The sequence below is a fragment of the Pseudomyrmex gracilis genome, unplaced genomic scaffold (assembly GCF_002006095.1).
Source record: "Pseudomyrmex gracilis isolate BER0280 unplaced genomic scaffold, ASM200609v1 scaffold_132, whole genome shotgun sequence".
Taxonomy (NCBI): Eukaryota; Metazoa; Arthropoda; class Insecta; order Hymenoptera; family Formicidae; genus Pseudomyrmex; species Pseudomyrmex gracilis.
The window spans coordinates 321,493-338,049 of record NW_018020716.1 but is presented as its reverse complement, the minus strand read 5'-3'; the positions used below and the strand labels follow the sequence as shown (position 1 = coordinate 338,049).

General features: G+C 43.8%; 1 protein-coding gene across 1 annotated transcript in view; it reads left to right on the top strand.

Moving 5' to 3' along the window:
- Nucleotides 1-16,557, top strand: part of LOC109856739 (protein Tob1) — a 53,502-nt gene that overhangs the window by 28,475 nt on the left and 8,470 nt on the right. The window lies entirely within an intron of this gene.

The window sequence follows — 16,557 nt, the reverse complement described above, 5'->3', positions numbered from 1 at the left end:
AAAAAAACGGAGTGGTTGGAAACTTGATGATTGAGTGTATAAAAATACAAAAGAAGGGGCGTCGAGAATAGGGAAAAAAAAAAAAAAAAGGTCGACACACAAATGAGAGAAATTACATTTTGTTGACAGTTGCTCTCCGGGAGCTAAGTGGAAGCACACAAAGTGTATTATAATGTAATGAACTAGAAATAATAACAGGGGAGAAGACAACACAGAGAGAGAGAGGAAGAGAGAGATGCGCACACCGAAGTGGCCGAGTGCTGCTGGTGCGAGAACCAACTGCGAGAGCGAGCGGTCGACACGTCGTCAAAGCTCCGCGTCCTTGCCAGCTCACCACCTCTGGTTCCCTCCTGAGGGAGGGAAGGAGAGAGAGACAGAGAGAGACAGAGAGAGAAAGAGAGAAAGAGAAAGAGAGAGAGAGAGAGAGAGTGGGGTCATCCCCACTGAATCGGCCTGCGCTTGTTGTACGTCGCCGCGCTACCCCCTTGTCCTCTGTGTCCGCCCCCACTGTTCGCCGCTCTATGTAAGAGCCCGCACATGTTACCCCGCGTTTCAGTCTCGCAGCGGCATTCGCGAGCGACGTTTCGCGTATCGCATACGGATTTGTCTGGGACAGGAAGGGGCGATAAAACGCTCTCTCTCTCTCTCTCTCTCTCTTTCCCTCTCTCTTTCTCCCTCCCTCTCTCTGTCTTACCGACACGGGACACTCGCAGTACCTACTACGGACACTGTGTGTGTGTGTGTGCACACACAAGTAAACGCGGACGTCCACGGGGGACGGTGGTACGTTACGTATACGCGTGCGCGCGCGAGGAGTTCTTTTTCAGTGCTTTGCGGACTCGGAGAGCCGACACGACCTCGTCGTCGTCGTGACACCGCCTCGCTCGCCGGAAGAGTAGTTAATCGACGGAGTGATAGGAAAGAAGAAGAAGAAGAAAAAAAAAAAAGAACAGAAGAAGAGAGAGAGAAGCAGTCCGCCACCGTTTTTCAACCCTATCCTTCGCTTTTTCCCTTTTTTTTACTTTTATACGTACATACGTACCGCGCGCCAGTTAACGTCGCGACGCGTGTGACATCGCCGTGCAATCTCGGTGGGACACTCGAGTGAGAAGAATTTTACGCTCGCGCCGCGCGCGTTGATCTATCTGTTCCCTTTCTATCCCAGTTACCGCGAGTGTATGAGAGAATGTGAGAGAAAGAAACGGAGTTCTTCGGAGGGGACTGATTGAAGTGTATAATAATAATAAGAATTATAAGTCGCGCGAGACAGGTGCGAGATTTTTCAATCGTCGAAACACATACAGCGGAGTAAGCGGCGTGACCGCAAAAAAGACACGTGAGTACCTCTTTTGTAAAGAATGTTTTTCTTTTTTTTTTCTTTGACAAACGCTAGAAACAAATTTCCGGTTGCGTTCCGGAGTGACGATCGCCACCTTCTTCTCGAGACCTTTCGAGATTTTCTTCGCGAACTTGAGAAGCGCGCGCGCGCGCGTGGGCGTGATCGCGAGAGTTGTAACGAGCGATGATGCACACGGCGCGTATTCCGCGTGCTTGCGCGGTGAAGCGTTGCGTGATCTCGCTCCTTTTTTTTTTTTCTGCGTATGACATCGATACGCGCCGCCAAGGCGGCGGATTACAAATTATTAGTTTTCGAAATGCAATTATTGTTCGTTGCAAGCTTCTCAAAATAAGTTTTCTTCGCCCGTCTCTCCGTGCTATGTTTTTTTTTTCTTCAATTCGAGTTCGGATCAGATTCCTATCATCAGATATACGCGAGTGATATTTCACGTCACTCGATATTTTCGAGCGCGCGCTTATCTTCCGACGGTCGCGCTCATACGCGCTGATAAGCTCGTAACCGAACTTCAAGTTTGTGCGAAATTACGAAATTGTGTGAAACGAGATTTGCTGACATTTCGACTTTTGCCGTACTCTCTCTCTCTCTCTCTCGTCGCACTTGAGAAACGATAAATCGAGAACATAATATCGATAATAATATTCTAATTAGTAATTTTTGCGTGCGTTAAAGATGCAAAACAAACTATTCACGCGGCGACAATCGCGTTGACAAAAATCGAATACGAATCGAGGGTCTCGAAATCAGCGAATCTCCGATTTGAACTTGAATCGCTAATCGAACGACTAATCGCCGCGAAGTTAAAAAATAAATTTCATCGCGCTACGTGTGCTCGCGCGCGCAAATTTCACGCGTGTGTGTCACACACGACTGTCACACACCACGCGCTTGTGACGTTCAACATGCGCACGCACAACAACGGCTCTTCGCGTGTGTTGTTACGTGATGATTGAGCTCGAATTCCGTGCCACGACGTTAAGTCGCCATTCGTCGTCGTCGTCGTCGTCGTCGTCGTCGTCGTCGTTGCATCGCGAATGCGTGTGGACGTGCGCGCACCGTGAAATGCGTGCATTAATAATGCGCTTTTGATTTGTTTAGTTTTGTTTTTTAATTAACGCGTTTTAGCAAAATGTAACGTTTCGTAACTAATTGCTCTCGACTGTTTTCGCGCGTTGATAAGGAAAATTAAGTCGCGCGAGAAAAGCACGTTGATGAGTACACACGGACGCGCCATTAAATGCATTCCAGCGCACGTACGACGAGCGCAACTTTAATATTCACCGCGCAAGTTTTTGCAAGATAATTTTTTGTCTAAAATAAAAAAAAAAAAAGAGGAGGAATATTTGTCTAAAAAAGGAATAAAAGGTGGAATATTTGTCGTGTGTTGCGCTACGGAATATCGAGTCTCTGGTTAAAAATATAGACGTCAACTATTTAATATTTTCGTGATACAACTTTTGGTTAAAATAAAAAAATTAGTGTCCGAATTTAAAGTTGCAATGACACACGCACGCGCATTTTGTTTCTGTGCGACGTAATGCAACCGCTCGCTGTGTCTAAAGCTCTGCTCGATTTTACTCGTTCCGCGGCCGCAATTATATAGCGTAAAGAACAGGTGACGATAGTCACGGCCTTGATACTCGTATTGTGTGTAGCCTCGCGAAAAGGACGGGCGCGCGCGAGAAAGTCGACGCGCGCGCGGCGGCGAAGCACTTGAACTGGAAATCGTATCGCGAGTTGTGTTAATTCGCAGAGAGTTTTCATTCCCTCTCGCGTTCTCTTCTCTCTCTCATTCAATTTCTGTTTTTGTCACGTTCGTGGGAAATTTGTTGAGAAATATAGGAGATTGGACAAGAGAGAGAGAGAGAGAGAGCGATTTTTGCAAATCAGTGAAAAAACTCTCGCGACTAAATAATTCGATACACTCAAATATTTGTCCGTTATTCGCTAATGAAATTCAGTTTTTTATAACTCGCTTTTTTTATCTCAGACAGATACACGCGAAATGTTTTTTGGGGGGGGGAGGAGAGGGGAGGTTATTTGTCAGCAAAGTGCCAAATTAAATATACGCGACATATGTGCGAAACGTGTCCAATTCGCTCGGACACGCTTGTGATCGGAATTTTTTTTTTTTTTTTTTTTTTTTTTTACGCAAATTGTGAGTACTTTAGGTATCGAATAACTGGTTTGAGCGGCGAGGTATAACGACGGACAGAACGAAAATAAATAAAATTTCTTTCCTTTTCCAATTCGAATTCGCTTTCTCTCTCGGATCGCGCGCGCGACGGGCAAAACACACGTGTTCGATCGATTTAATTCCATTAGAGCGTACTCGGTTCGAGCGCGCGCGCGCGCGCGCGCGTACGCAAGATGATTAATTCTTCAAGGCTCTCTCGCGCGTTGAGAGAGGACAACAATCTGGAGCTGACACGCTCGTGTGACTCACGACGGCTTCTGCGTGCGTCTCGCTCGCTCGCACACAAACTCTCGGGGCCATTACGCGCGCGTACTCCTTTGCCTTTAGGCGAGTTACGGTAAAGGTCGTCGCGGGATCGAGACGGAAAGCCGGTTTTTAAACGCGCCGTCGGACTCTCGCGTAATAGCTTCGCCGCGCATTAGCCACACACATGTGGCTGGCTACACACGCGACAATCGCACGCGTTGCTTTGGAATCGATTAGTTGTGTCATTCCTTTCTCGAGGCGATCATCTCGCGCGATTGACTTTTGTCCGCGCGAATTTCGTATCGCGAACACGTATATCCGTATATAACTTCGCCTGATGATTTCGCGCGATTTCGACGCGATTTCAATAAAAATTCGCTCGCTCGTTCGAACGAGAACAAAAAAAAACGAGATTGTCGCGACAATAGAATCTTTTTCCTGAATAATTATTTCGCGAAACAACTGAAACCAGGAATAAAATTCCGCGCGATTTTTCGTATTTTTATAATATAAACGAGTTTGTAACTTTATTTGCACAGGTGGCACGGACGTCTATCAATTGGCGCGTGTTATACGTTCATTCACGTTCCCGCGCTGCCCCGCGGCTCATTCTCGCGACTTGGTCGCGCCGAAAAAAAAAAAAAAAAAAAGTAATGTACCGTAAATTATCCGTTCGACGGAACTCGTCGCGAATTCTCGTCGCGTTAACGGGATAACACGTTGCTTATCGAGCAAACGCTCCGATCGATACACATATAATTTGTGTATACAATCCCTCTCATCCTCACACACGTGTGTTATATATATATATATGTATATATTCTCGCGGCGTTTACACGCTTTTCCCCCGGAGTCAAACAAATTACGGGCCGGCAATTCTGCGATTCGACTACCGAAATCAGATTAACGTCGATTTTCCGGCATCCCTTTCACATCGATCTTCCCCGTGTTTTCTCCTTCTCCCTCTCCTTCCCTCCCCCCCCCCTCAGTCTCCCTCTCGACTTGTTTCGTTTTCGCTGTAAACAATCGGGCGCGTGTGCCGCGCGCGCGACCGTTCGTCACGGAATTAATCACAGTTTAATTGGAAAATCTCAGTGCGCAAATACCGCGTCCGCGTCGCGATCGGCAAACACGCGGGGCCAATATTGCGAGATCCGTTCGTGTAATATGCGTTTGACGTAATTCACTCGCGTTGCCCGCAGTTCGCTCGATCGATCGATCGATCGATCGATGTAACGTAAATAAATAATATGTGTTTTATAACTTTTGGAAACTTTTGGCAAATCAAATATCGATATAATTTCAAGCTGGTTTTGCTCGTAGAGAATGTGTGTGTGTGCACGTGTGTAACTTGTAACTCTTCACCTGGCACATGTGCACAAAACGCAACGTGTGTAATTTTGCGCGCGCGAATTTGGAAACACGGTTTCGCGCTCGCTTTAACTCCTCACGCAGACCGCGGCGAGTATGTCAATTCGCTAACTCGGCGTGAAAGTCAAACGGCGATTCTCTATGGAAAGTCCCTCTCTTTCTCTCTCTCTCTCTCTCTCTCTCTCTTCCTCTTATCCGGAACTGTTTTTTTTTTTCGTCTCGAGTGCAGCGCGAGAAGAACACTCTCATCCATCACTCGCAAAACCGCTACTCCTCGGCGACGTTTCCGCGTGAGAGAAGCGCGAAATATCCTTTTGTGCGCGCGTCTCTCTGTGCAACTCTCCGCGTATAAGAGCGGAGAGATTACGAGACATCTCTCTTCTCTCTCTCTCTCTCTCTCTCTTTCCCTTCCCCTGCGTTCATTAATTTCGCAGCTGCTTCGCCTAAGAATAACATTGTCGAACGAGAACGGAACAGCGGACTCGCGCGTTGCCTCAATGGAAGATCGTTAATCTTCCATTTGAGAATCGAGTCGCGCGCGGTTATTGTATCGGTAACGAAGGGGTTATCTCGTTGCAATTCTTTTCTTTCAGCGACGTATCTCCATTTTTTTTTTTTTTTTTTTTTACACCCGCTTACGTCGATCGATTTTCGCGTACGACGCGAATTCCCGGCACGTTTTGTTTAGAGCAACAAATAAAAGTACAGCGAAGATCGCTCTTTGGAACAAAAATAGATGTTTAAATATATTTTGTTTAAATATATTAAATTTTGTATAAATATATTAAATAAATTTTGTATAAATATATTAAATATATTAAATTGTATTCAATTTTGTTTAAATATATTTAAACAAAATTGAAAGATAAAAGCGAAACGTTTCGATCTCCCGCACGAACCTTCTTCAGTCGCCAAGTAATAGTGTAAAAAAGAATTTAATGTAACAAAATTTTATATAAGTTTAACGATGCAACGAAGCGTTTAAAATGCTGTTGTGACGAGAGCAAGATAACAACGAGCTAAAATATAAATTTCTTTCTCATCTCCCACATCAATCTCGGAGAGATTGCATTCTTATCTTAAGTACAATAATGTTTTTTTAATTGTCATCCGGTTAATGTGTAATCTGATCTCTCTCTCTCTGAGTCGTTCAGAATAAGAAATGGGGGGAGTTAGAATTTGTTTTACTCCGATTCGTCTCGACGCTTGCCGGAAATTTCACCGGGACATTTTTTTTCTCGCTTCTTTTGAGGAAGCACTCGCTTAAGTTATTAATTCCGCAGATACCAGGCCTATCGTCGACCATACACGCCGAGTTACCTCGTTAAAGTCTGTTAGTTAATGTTCACCGCGTCTCTCGACTCGACGTTTTTTTTTTCACGTAATGACCGCTCCAATTAGACGCGGTTACACTTTATCGCGTCGCGAGTAATAGAAATTCGAGTGGCTTTTCAAGTTCGCGCTGCGTTAGAAGAAGAAATCCCGACGGAGAGAGACGTGCGCGCGCGCGCGCGCTTTTAAGAGTTGATGTATTATTTCTCATCTCGTCTCGTCGCATCGTGTCGTATTTCCGACGATTTATTCCGGGGGAAACTGAATTCATCATATATATGTATCTCTCTCTCTCTCTCTCTCTTTCTCTCTCTGAGACGGGCTAATAGCCAGAGGCAGGCGGGCGATTGGACGGTCGCCAACAGCGAATTATGAAAATCGCTGGAAACTTCTGCGACGCGAGTCTGCGTGTGTGTGTGTGTGTGTGTGTATGTTTCCGAGAGAAGTGTGTTTCCATTGTGAGAGCTGAGATGTGTTTTATTCGCTCGTTATAACAGGCGCGCGTTGCATTAAGATCCTCTCTCGGCAACGAGAGGAGAGTTGGCGCGCGCGACACGAGAGCGAGAGGTTTATTGATTCGCGGAATCCGATATACGATCCCAAATACACACGGGAGAGGGTGCTTTTTTGCAAGCGGGTGTATTTTTACAGAGATCGTTTAAAAATTGCCTCAACTGCAAACGCGGTTCTGCATCGAATTCGGTATCTCTGAATATCGCAATGTTTTTTTTTTTTTGCGCGCGCGCGCGAAAATCGAGTGAGCGATAATTTCAGAATTGTTGCGGAATAAATTACCATCGGCGAAATTTATTGCGATATGTCAGTTACATGTTGAAACGTTATCCGAATCTCGATGATAATAACAAAAAAAAACGCGATTTTGATTGAAAAACAAATTTTATGCAAAAAGAAATCGAGCTTAACACGACAGCTCAGCTGTCACAACAATCACGGCGAATAATGTGCGCGATAGCGCGTGCAGCATCCGCAGATAATGTGCGCCGAACATTTCATATTCCGCGCACAAGTTTCCATTTCCGAGCCGCATTGTGGCGGCGCCCGGCGCAAGATCTCGCGTGCGCTTGACGGGCCTTGAAGAGGGTTTCGGTGATTTTCGGGGAGAAAGGAGGTAAATAGAGAAAGAGCGCAGAAAGCGCGCGGAGTTAGGGAGAGAAGAAGAGCTCGTTAAGGGTTCTTGAGAAAATAACAAGATAGCCAAACGAATCTCTCTCTCTCCAGTTACCCTTAAACGTAATTTCACCCCCTCTGCCTCCCTCTATTCGAGCTCATCTCTTCGCGCTTATACACGTCGGTTCTTTCGATGTAATAAAAAGCGAAGAAGAGCAATTTCGCGTCTTCGCTCGTAAGCTTGTTCGGGATTTTACGGTGTCGCGACCTTTTTTTTTTTTCTTTTTTTTTATTTACGCGCGAACGCGATAGTATTATCTCTCTCGGCAACGTTTTTTCTGTAGTGTCCGCCAACGCTGTGTGAAAGAGCAGCGGCAAGACCGCGATCTCAGAATAGAGAAAGAGACACCCCTGACTCTCGGAGAAATGCCAAACGGATGATACACTCTCTCGCACACGCAGTCGCCTGCGAGCGACCTACTACCCCGTTTTCCGTGCGATTTGCAAGATCTTCCAAGTTCAAAGCGGTTAGAGAGCAAGTCGTGCATGAGCACTATCGACTGACGCTATCGTCGTTGTTAGCAGCGAGTCGTGTGTGTGTGTGTGTGTGTGTATGTGTGTGTGTGTGTGTGTGTGTGTGTGTGTGTGTGTGTCAAACAAAAACGCACCAGCGAACTCGAAACTCTTCGCTGCTTGCGCGGCGAACCCGATCGCGAGTGTAAATAATTGTATCGATCAAAAATCAAGCGTCTTTCTTATTTTCGTAATTAAAATTTTTTCGATCATCGACTCGAAGAACTTTCGAAAAACTTTTTCGAAACTTCGTTTTCGCGACGACCAAGCGAAATTTTGCGCTGCGTCGTTACTTTTTTTTTTTTTTTTTTTCACTAAAAAATGCAAACTCATACGCGAGTGTTCGCAGTGACGCACAAATATTGATAACGAATCTGGCGAAATCCGGCGGTCGTTCGTTGCATGGTGAGACGATGTTTGAACAGTTTTTTTTTGTTTTTGCTAACGCGACTGAACGCCGACAGAGAGACACGCCATAGCGTGACAGGGAAAATCTTCTTAATTGCGAGGCCTTGAAACGCGCGTACACGTGGAGAGTCGCGTTATCTAACCAGACTCCTTATCGTTATCTAACTATAATTGTCGCATTATTGTCGACACACGTTGTGTTAAAATCGCGATAGTTTTAACAGCGCGTTACATCGCGAAAAAAGATTTGGCTCTGAAATATCGCGAAATGATGAAAAATCCACGTATTATAATCGCGCGATATAAATTTATATTTCAGCACAGATTTGCGCAATCGCATAATTAACAGAAATAGCAGCGTGGGCAATAGCGTCCGCGCAATTACGACCCGTGTTTATGCAAATGCATTAAAATATATTGAAATTTATTTATACACAATGCGCTACAATATTATAATAATAAATTTTAGTTTACGAAATCTCTCTGGTTTGTTCGTACGAGCAAGGATCTCGCGGGCTTTGTCGCGTCGATCAATATTGCAAAACAAGATATTTAATGACGACGACACAAGTTTGCTTGAATTACGACTGTTCCATTCGCACCCGTGGTGGAATATTCAAACAGCAATTATTCGAGCAGTGACCTCAGTCAATCGATGCGTCAGCTAAAGAAAGAACGTTGCCGAATATGCATGTGCGCCCACGTGCATTTCCTCTTTTCTCTCTCTCTTTCTCTCTCTCTCTCTCTTCTTCCGCTAAAATATTTTTAGATTAAAAAAAAAAGACAAAATTTTTCCGCAGCGGGACGTCACAAAACGGTTTTGACATGGATTCACGTATTCGCAATTTAACACAAACGAGAGTAAAAACAACACTGCAGAGAGCCGTGCTCTTTCGAGAACGACTTAAGACGGAAGTCATTAGCACAACGGCACTTAAAAAGCTACTTAATCGCGCAAGAGCTCTTCGTAATCGCTCTAAGCAAAGCGGGGAACGCGCGTTCACGTCGCGCAACGATCGTTTAGCGCAACTGCCAATTTGGAAATTGAAATTCATCCCAAGACCAAGTTTTTTCCCGCACGGAGAGCGGATCTATCAACGACGACACGTTGTTGCTGAGGTTAAAACGGCGCAGTTCTTCCGAAGAACGGAGATAATTCGCGCGCGCGCGCGCGGGAGTTTAAAGCTCGCGTGTAAGGAAGGACTGATCGATGATATCAGGAAATTGAGATCGTGCGCGATGGTACGTGTGTGTGTGTGTGTGCACATTGTGATTTCTTCTCCGTGTATGCGCTTCTCTCTATCGCGTCTGTCATCCTTCGCCGATCCAAAGCCGGGTAATATCGAACGCCGGCTTAGGCGACGTTAATCGCGATAAAACCGACGTTATCGCAATTGACCGCGTGCGTGCGCATAAAGCGCCGCGACGAACAAAAACAAATAAATCACATTTTGCGCGAGTTTGTCGTTTTTTTTGAAATTCAAACAAAAATCGCTGTTGAATTTTGTGTAATTCGGAAAAACCGGACGAAAGGATCGCGCAACGGATCGCGTGGCGAATTGTTTTACCGCGAATGCCGAATATATTCCGAACATTCCGTTAAGCGCAAGATCGCGCGGATCGGAGATATACCAGAAATACACCAGAATTTCCCCCTTCCCTCTCACCTCGCCCTAATGATACATGTCCACCGCAGCATCCAGCTGTGCGCGAGGTAACGCTCAGCGTTTATGCGCGTTTGCTTCGCCGTAACAATCTTAATTACATAACGAGCGTGTAATCGAGCACTTTCATTGTTGCCAACCCGCAGCCGACAACACAGGAAATGTGACGATTCTCGACCGATGAGAGAAAGAAAGAGAGAGAGAGAAGGACCGTTGAACTGGCTTTTATCGGCTCTCTCGCCGACGTTTCCGCAACCAACCGGAGATATCGCTTTTATTTATACGCTTTTCGATCGGCAAACAGAAAAAATCCGCGTTGTTTTATCAGACGGGATTTTTTTTTTTTTTTTTCATTTACCGATTCGATTCACCGACTCTCTCGTTGTTATGCAACACGGCGATTTCTCATCGACGGCGCGTGAAAACTTTGAGTCGCGCAATTATTTGCCGAGAGTAGATATCGATTTACGATCCGAGGATGCGTCGCTGGTTATTTTTCATCAGATTGTGACGTACACACACGGCTAGTTGATTGTCGTTCGGACTCGCGCGCGTGACAATGGATCGACGACGCGAACAACGAAGCCGCGGGTCAATGTCGATCGGGAAATCGGAGAGATCGATCTCTCGAATCCTCTCACCTTTCGCTCGTTGATTTTCGCGTTTTTGTTAATCGATCAAGTTGAAATCGTTGCACATGTCGGCGAATGTCAAGTCTATTTCTGAAGATGATTTCTCGATCAGTATCACAGATCTGCTCTTGAGATAAAGCGAACCGAAGTGTCCACGTCGGTATAAAACTGAAACTAGCGCGTTTCGAATCCGAAAATCATCATCCAGAATTTTACAACACACGAAAGCTAAAAATGTTAAGTCAATTGTTTACGTCTTGCGACTCTTGTGTGTGTTCAAGCTTTTGATATTTCAAGTAATTTTTTTCACAATGACGAGTAAGTTTCAAGAGCAATCAGAAGTCGGACGATTTGACAGCACGACAAAGCGATATCTCAATCAAACGATAATTACGATTTTTATTATCATCTTCGTCGATTGAAGATAAGAGGCGTTTTGTATCAGAGCGCGATCGTGACTTGCTCTTCTCCACGTTTCGGCGAACATGTATCCGCGCGCGCGCTTGCGTTTGATTTCATCACACGCGCACATCTTTTAATTTATTCTTCTTACAAGTATACTTTTTTTTTTTTTTTTTTGACCTCGCTCCTGAAATCGATAAGGTCGCTTGAGAGGTGAGAGGTCGATTGTTAGATCACTTCTCGCTTGGCAGTGCAGTTTTTGCTCCGAATATAAAATTAGGTGCCGGCCGCGCGAGCCGGGATTTCGGGGAGCAGTGGACGTAAATAGATCACCGTTAGAATGCGGCACGTCTTATTCACACTTACGTAAACAGGTCTTGAGGACGTGGCCCGAAGTCGACCACACAGCTGGACGAATACGGAAATGCGATTCGCGCGAGCAGATATTATCTTCCTATTTTTATAATAGGATTTTTATAATAGGATTAATAATAATAATAATAATAATAATAATAGCTTTAGCCCACACGCAATACGAAGCATTATAAAATATTATGTTAAACCAGAAAAAAAAAATAGAACGGTGACTGAAAAGGCAACAGCGGATTTCCCATGTTTAATAAAGAAAAAATTAATATATTTTGCAATAAAGCGTTGGGATTAAGTGGAAGTTTTATTTACACGGAGGGAGGGGGGAGAAAACGCGAATACGTCGCGCTGGAAGATATGAAAAGGCGCATTTCGGACGAAGGTAGTCGGGTCACGTTTGCGCGCGTACCTTTTTTTCTTTCCACCGCGCCATCATCATTATTACCGTTGTTTACCAACACTTTTCCGCGTTTTAGCGCACTACACGCGCGCCTTATTCTTTTTCCTCGGCAAAACTTGGTACCCGTACGTGTCGCGGAGAAAGAGAAAGAGGAGAAGGAGAGATGGGGATGGAGGGAGGGAGGGAGAGTAAAACGCTCTCTCAAACGCGCGAGTGAAACAAGTTTACGGCAACACACGGAACGAAGTAATAGTTTTCGCGTCTCGCACGCTACCGCGCGTTTCAAAAGCAAACGCCCTTTTCCGAGTTTGTTGTGAGCGCGCGCAACGCTTTTGCGGTAGGAAATAGCAGAAATTCTTAGAGCAAGTGCCAGACCGAGCAGCTTTAACCTTGGCTTGAAAATATGCTCGGTTGGTTATAGTTTGCGACGATAAAAGCGCCGTCGCGAATTCGTTATTGCAGATTTCCCTCAAATAGAACGTTTCGTAATTAAGGAGAAGAAGAGAGAGAGAGAGAGAAAGAGAGAATATTAATAGCTCGTCTAATTAAAATTGCAGAGAAATTTGGCTCGTTATATAAAAATATTTGATGATTCACTCGCAGAATATTAGCCGCATAATTGAAATAGAAACTCGCTTTTATTTAAAAAAAAAAAAAAAAAAAAAAACATAAGAGAAAAAAAGGCGACGACATGGTTGTTTGGCGCATCGAATATCGGAACGAAGACGAGCGTGAACACGGGAAATGCGAGCAAAAGAGGAAATACGTCGCTCGGGCGGGCGAAGGCACGAGGAAAAACAAATTGGATTACGCGCGAGGTATCCTTAAAAATAAACTTGCCGCATAATCGTGAATATTTTATGCAACGCGTATAGATGTAAGCGTCTCTCTTCATTCTTCATAAGCAACGAACTTTTTGCGACCGGCGCGTTTTATTAATGCGCTCCGATCCAGGCGCGTGGAATTTTAATGTTCTCGCTCGCTCGCTCGCTCGCTCGCCCGCGCGCGCATCTTCCGAGCGCGTTACATGCATACACCACGAAAGACATTGCATTCGAAGTGCAGCTACGCCTTCGGTTTCAGGGTGCGTCCGTTGCATGGGAAGAAGTATCGATCGGTCTATGTGTTTGAGGCGTTTTATTTTTCTTTCTTGTGTACTTATCTCTCCTTCGTGTGTCGCCTTTTCTTGCGTTTCTCCGAGACGAGACGAGTAAAGTATGAGAGATTTTGACGTGCGGCGAGATCTCCGCGCGCGCGCGCGCGCGGATCTCCGATCCACGTGCATTTGCACATTAATTTTATACGTAACGCGCGAGTTTAACTTCTCTAGTTGAAAGTCCACTCTATCCTCGCGATCGCGATTAGTCATGCAGTCCAGTCATGGCGGCGATTCACGCGGTTCCGTGCCTCTTCTCGAATCCAGATTGCGACGCGAATATCAGCGGAATATCGCCGAATATCCTCTTTTCTCTCTCTCTCTTCTTTCTCTCTTTTTCTCTCGTAGCTACTCATAGCCTTTACCTTCCTCGCGGAAACACCTCTTTCCCATTTCCACCCCGTCCTGATGAGGGGCGGCTACCCCGATCGATCACCACCACCTCGCCCACGTTTCTTCCTTCCGCTTTTCGCAATGGAAACCGCACGAGAACATTCGCGGCTCTCCGAAAAAAACGGCGCTTTTTTTGTCACACGCGATCTTCAAAGAGTTTTTTTATGGGGTAACTCGAAAACTTGCAGATCTCTGTGTTTGTCTCTCTCTCTCTCTCTCTCTCTCTCTCGGGAAAACGCGCAACTTGTTCCTCTTCATGGGAAAAAAAAGGTTCGCTAGAATAGCAAGGAGATCAGTTGCTATGTGAACAACAGAGAACAAACTTGTTGGATCTACTTTTTGGTTTCGCTAACGAAATGGTGTTTTTTGTTGCTCCAACAAAACTTTCAGTTGGCAAATTCTTTTCTCGACGTTTCAAAACTGTTTTTCCGCGTTCGAGTGACGTTGCTTTATTCAAGTAGGAAAAGTTGTTTCGTAAAAAAAAAAAAAAAAAAAAGAAAAAAAACATTTTTTGATCATTACGTGTGATAATAATAATAATTTCTGTAAAAGATACTAATTTTTCGCAAGTGTATGCGCAATATATTTTACCAATGGAGTCCGGCTCGTTTTCGCTTCCATTTTATAGTTTTGAAACAAAAGCGCTCGGTACGGATAATTTTCTCACTGATGTGAATTATGAAGGGGATGAGGAGAGAGGGGGGATACACGAGTGTTTTAATATCGTTTGCGATGAACCGCATTGTCCGTCTCTTTTTTCGCGAGACAATTCCCCCCTCTCCTCCTCCCTCCATTTTAATTCTCTTTCGCGCGTCACCACACGCAACAAACGAACGTCACAACTAATCTCGAGAGCGTTCTCATCGAGAGATTTTTATTTCTCGCAACATCTGTCCGCTGAAGTAAATTAACCGGCGATGAAATATCTGAATACATTAATTATGCATTCGCCAACGAAGCCAACGAAGCGAACGGCACAATGCGCTCGTTCGGCCGTATATAATATCGGCGATTACATTCTGCGCACTGGATGCTGCATTTGTCGAGCGGATATAATTTTATACGTTTACGAAAATCTTTGTGTGTTTACTTCGAATTTTTCAAATAATAAAATCTTCGATCTGCAATAACACACAAGCGCGATATATAATATATCGGCTCAGTGAATGGAATTTGTGCAGATTTGTGAGCAAAATTATCATTTTGCACACACGCTCGCTTATATGTGTGTTTATCGTTTTTGCAATATAATTTAATGTAACGAATGATGCTCAAAGATAAGATTTACAAAAATTAGATTAACGTTGCGTTGCGTGAGGTCAAAACGTATTAATTATAAATTCAAGATAGTGTTCAACTAAAAACCGTTTTACGATCGATATGAACCAATATAATGGATATTTGCAAATATATTTTTTTTAACGTGTAAATTAACACACGCATGGAAGTTCGAATTAGATTCAATTCATTTAAAGACGCTTAATTTGCATCCAAATTACATGAATTACTTTATAAATTATTTTATAAACAAGTTATCTATATTTCATATATATATATATATATATATATATATATATAAATTATCTATTTTATTTTCTCTCTTATGAAATTAAAAATTGACCAATTATTGCTACAAGCTTGTAACACAATTGAAATATATATTTCTACGCGCGCAATGTTCGTTCGCACTTTGCGCGCGCGCAATTAGATACAATGCGAAACTATTTACGTTGCTCATTGCGCTGTTATTAATTACTGAAATTAGCCGCGAAACATTTCTACTTTGTAATTGCATACGAATTCCGATTATAATAATAATCAACGCGCGAACGTTTTCATCAAAATATCGCGCTCGATCTCTCGTTAAATAGCTATTAACAAACAATGAGTGAAAGTTGGCATAAAATTCAAATACCTGGAAATATTAGGAACGCTAATTTATACGTTAAAAAAAAAAAAAAAAATCGAAAGGTAGTTTCTTAAGCTGTAACCCGGCGAGAGAGAAATTATTCATTCATCCGAAACTCTCTGTTGGAGAAAATCCTATCGACGTTTGCCGTAGCGTATCGGCGGAGATAGAGAAAAGAAAAGAAAAAAAAAAAAAAAAGAAGGATGCGCGCACAAAATCGTTCTGCGAAACAATTACCTGCATCCGTGTATAGACGATTATCGCGGGGATTTCCCGCAAAGTTTCTCGCGATTACATCGACGAACTCGTCGGAGGAAAAGGTGGCTCTTGCTATTGACATTTCAACGGCGTTAAATAATAGCATGAAAAAAAAAAAAAAAAAGTGATTTTGCAACGTATACTCGGTAATTTGCTCATTGACGAGAATTTGCATCTTCACAAACTTGCGTAGTTAAATGAAAACTCTCTTGATTGTGCTCCTATAATCTCGTATTTCAACATACGCGCGTGATCGTCAATGTAATTGCACCTTCGCGCGAGTTTATCTCAAACTCTCGGAGTTCGTCGTTCAAACGCAAAGTGTTGAGCACCAAATCCAAAGTTTTCGGGGATTGTTTCGAACAGTTCGGAATTTTTTAACGAGCGGTTGTAAAAGTAAAACAGAAGAGATAAGTAAATGATTAATTTATAGAAATGCAAAATAACGCATAATTTACAAGTCGTAAACTTTCTCGATATTGAGATTAATGTTTTTACGAAGTGTTTGGGATTTTTTATATCTTTCCTAAAAGATGTGACAAAATCCTTCATCGTGATGGGCGAGATGAACGGGATATATATTGTACGTGAGTTTTAGCGTGTTAGATTTCGGGGCCAATGCGCGCGCGGGCGGGCGTGCGCACACAGCCTCTTATATCATCCTCGCGGTCGTTGAGCAAATTGGTCATAAAATCCCTAACCGTTGATGCAGTTTCTCCTCTCAGAAGGCGCCACGACACGAAAAGGAATAAAATAACGACG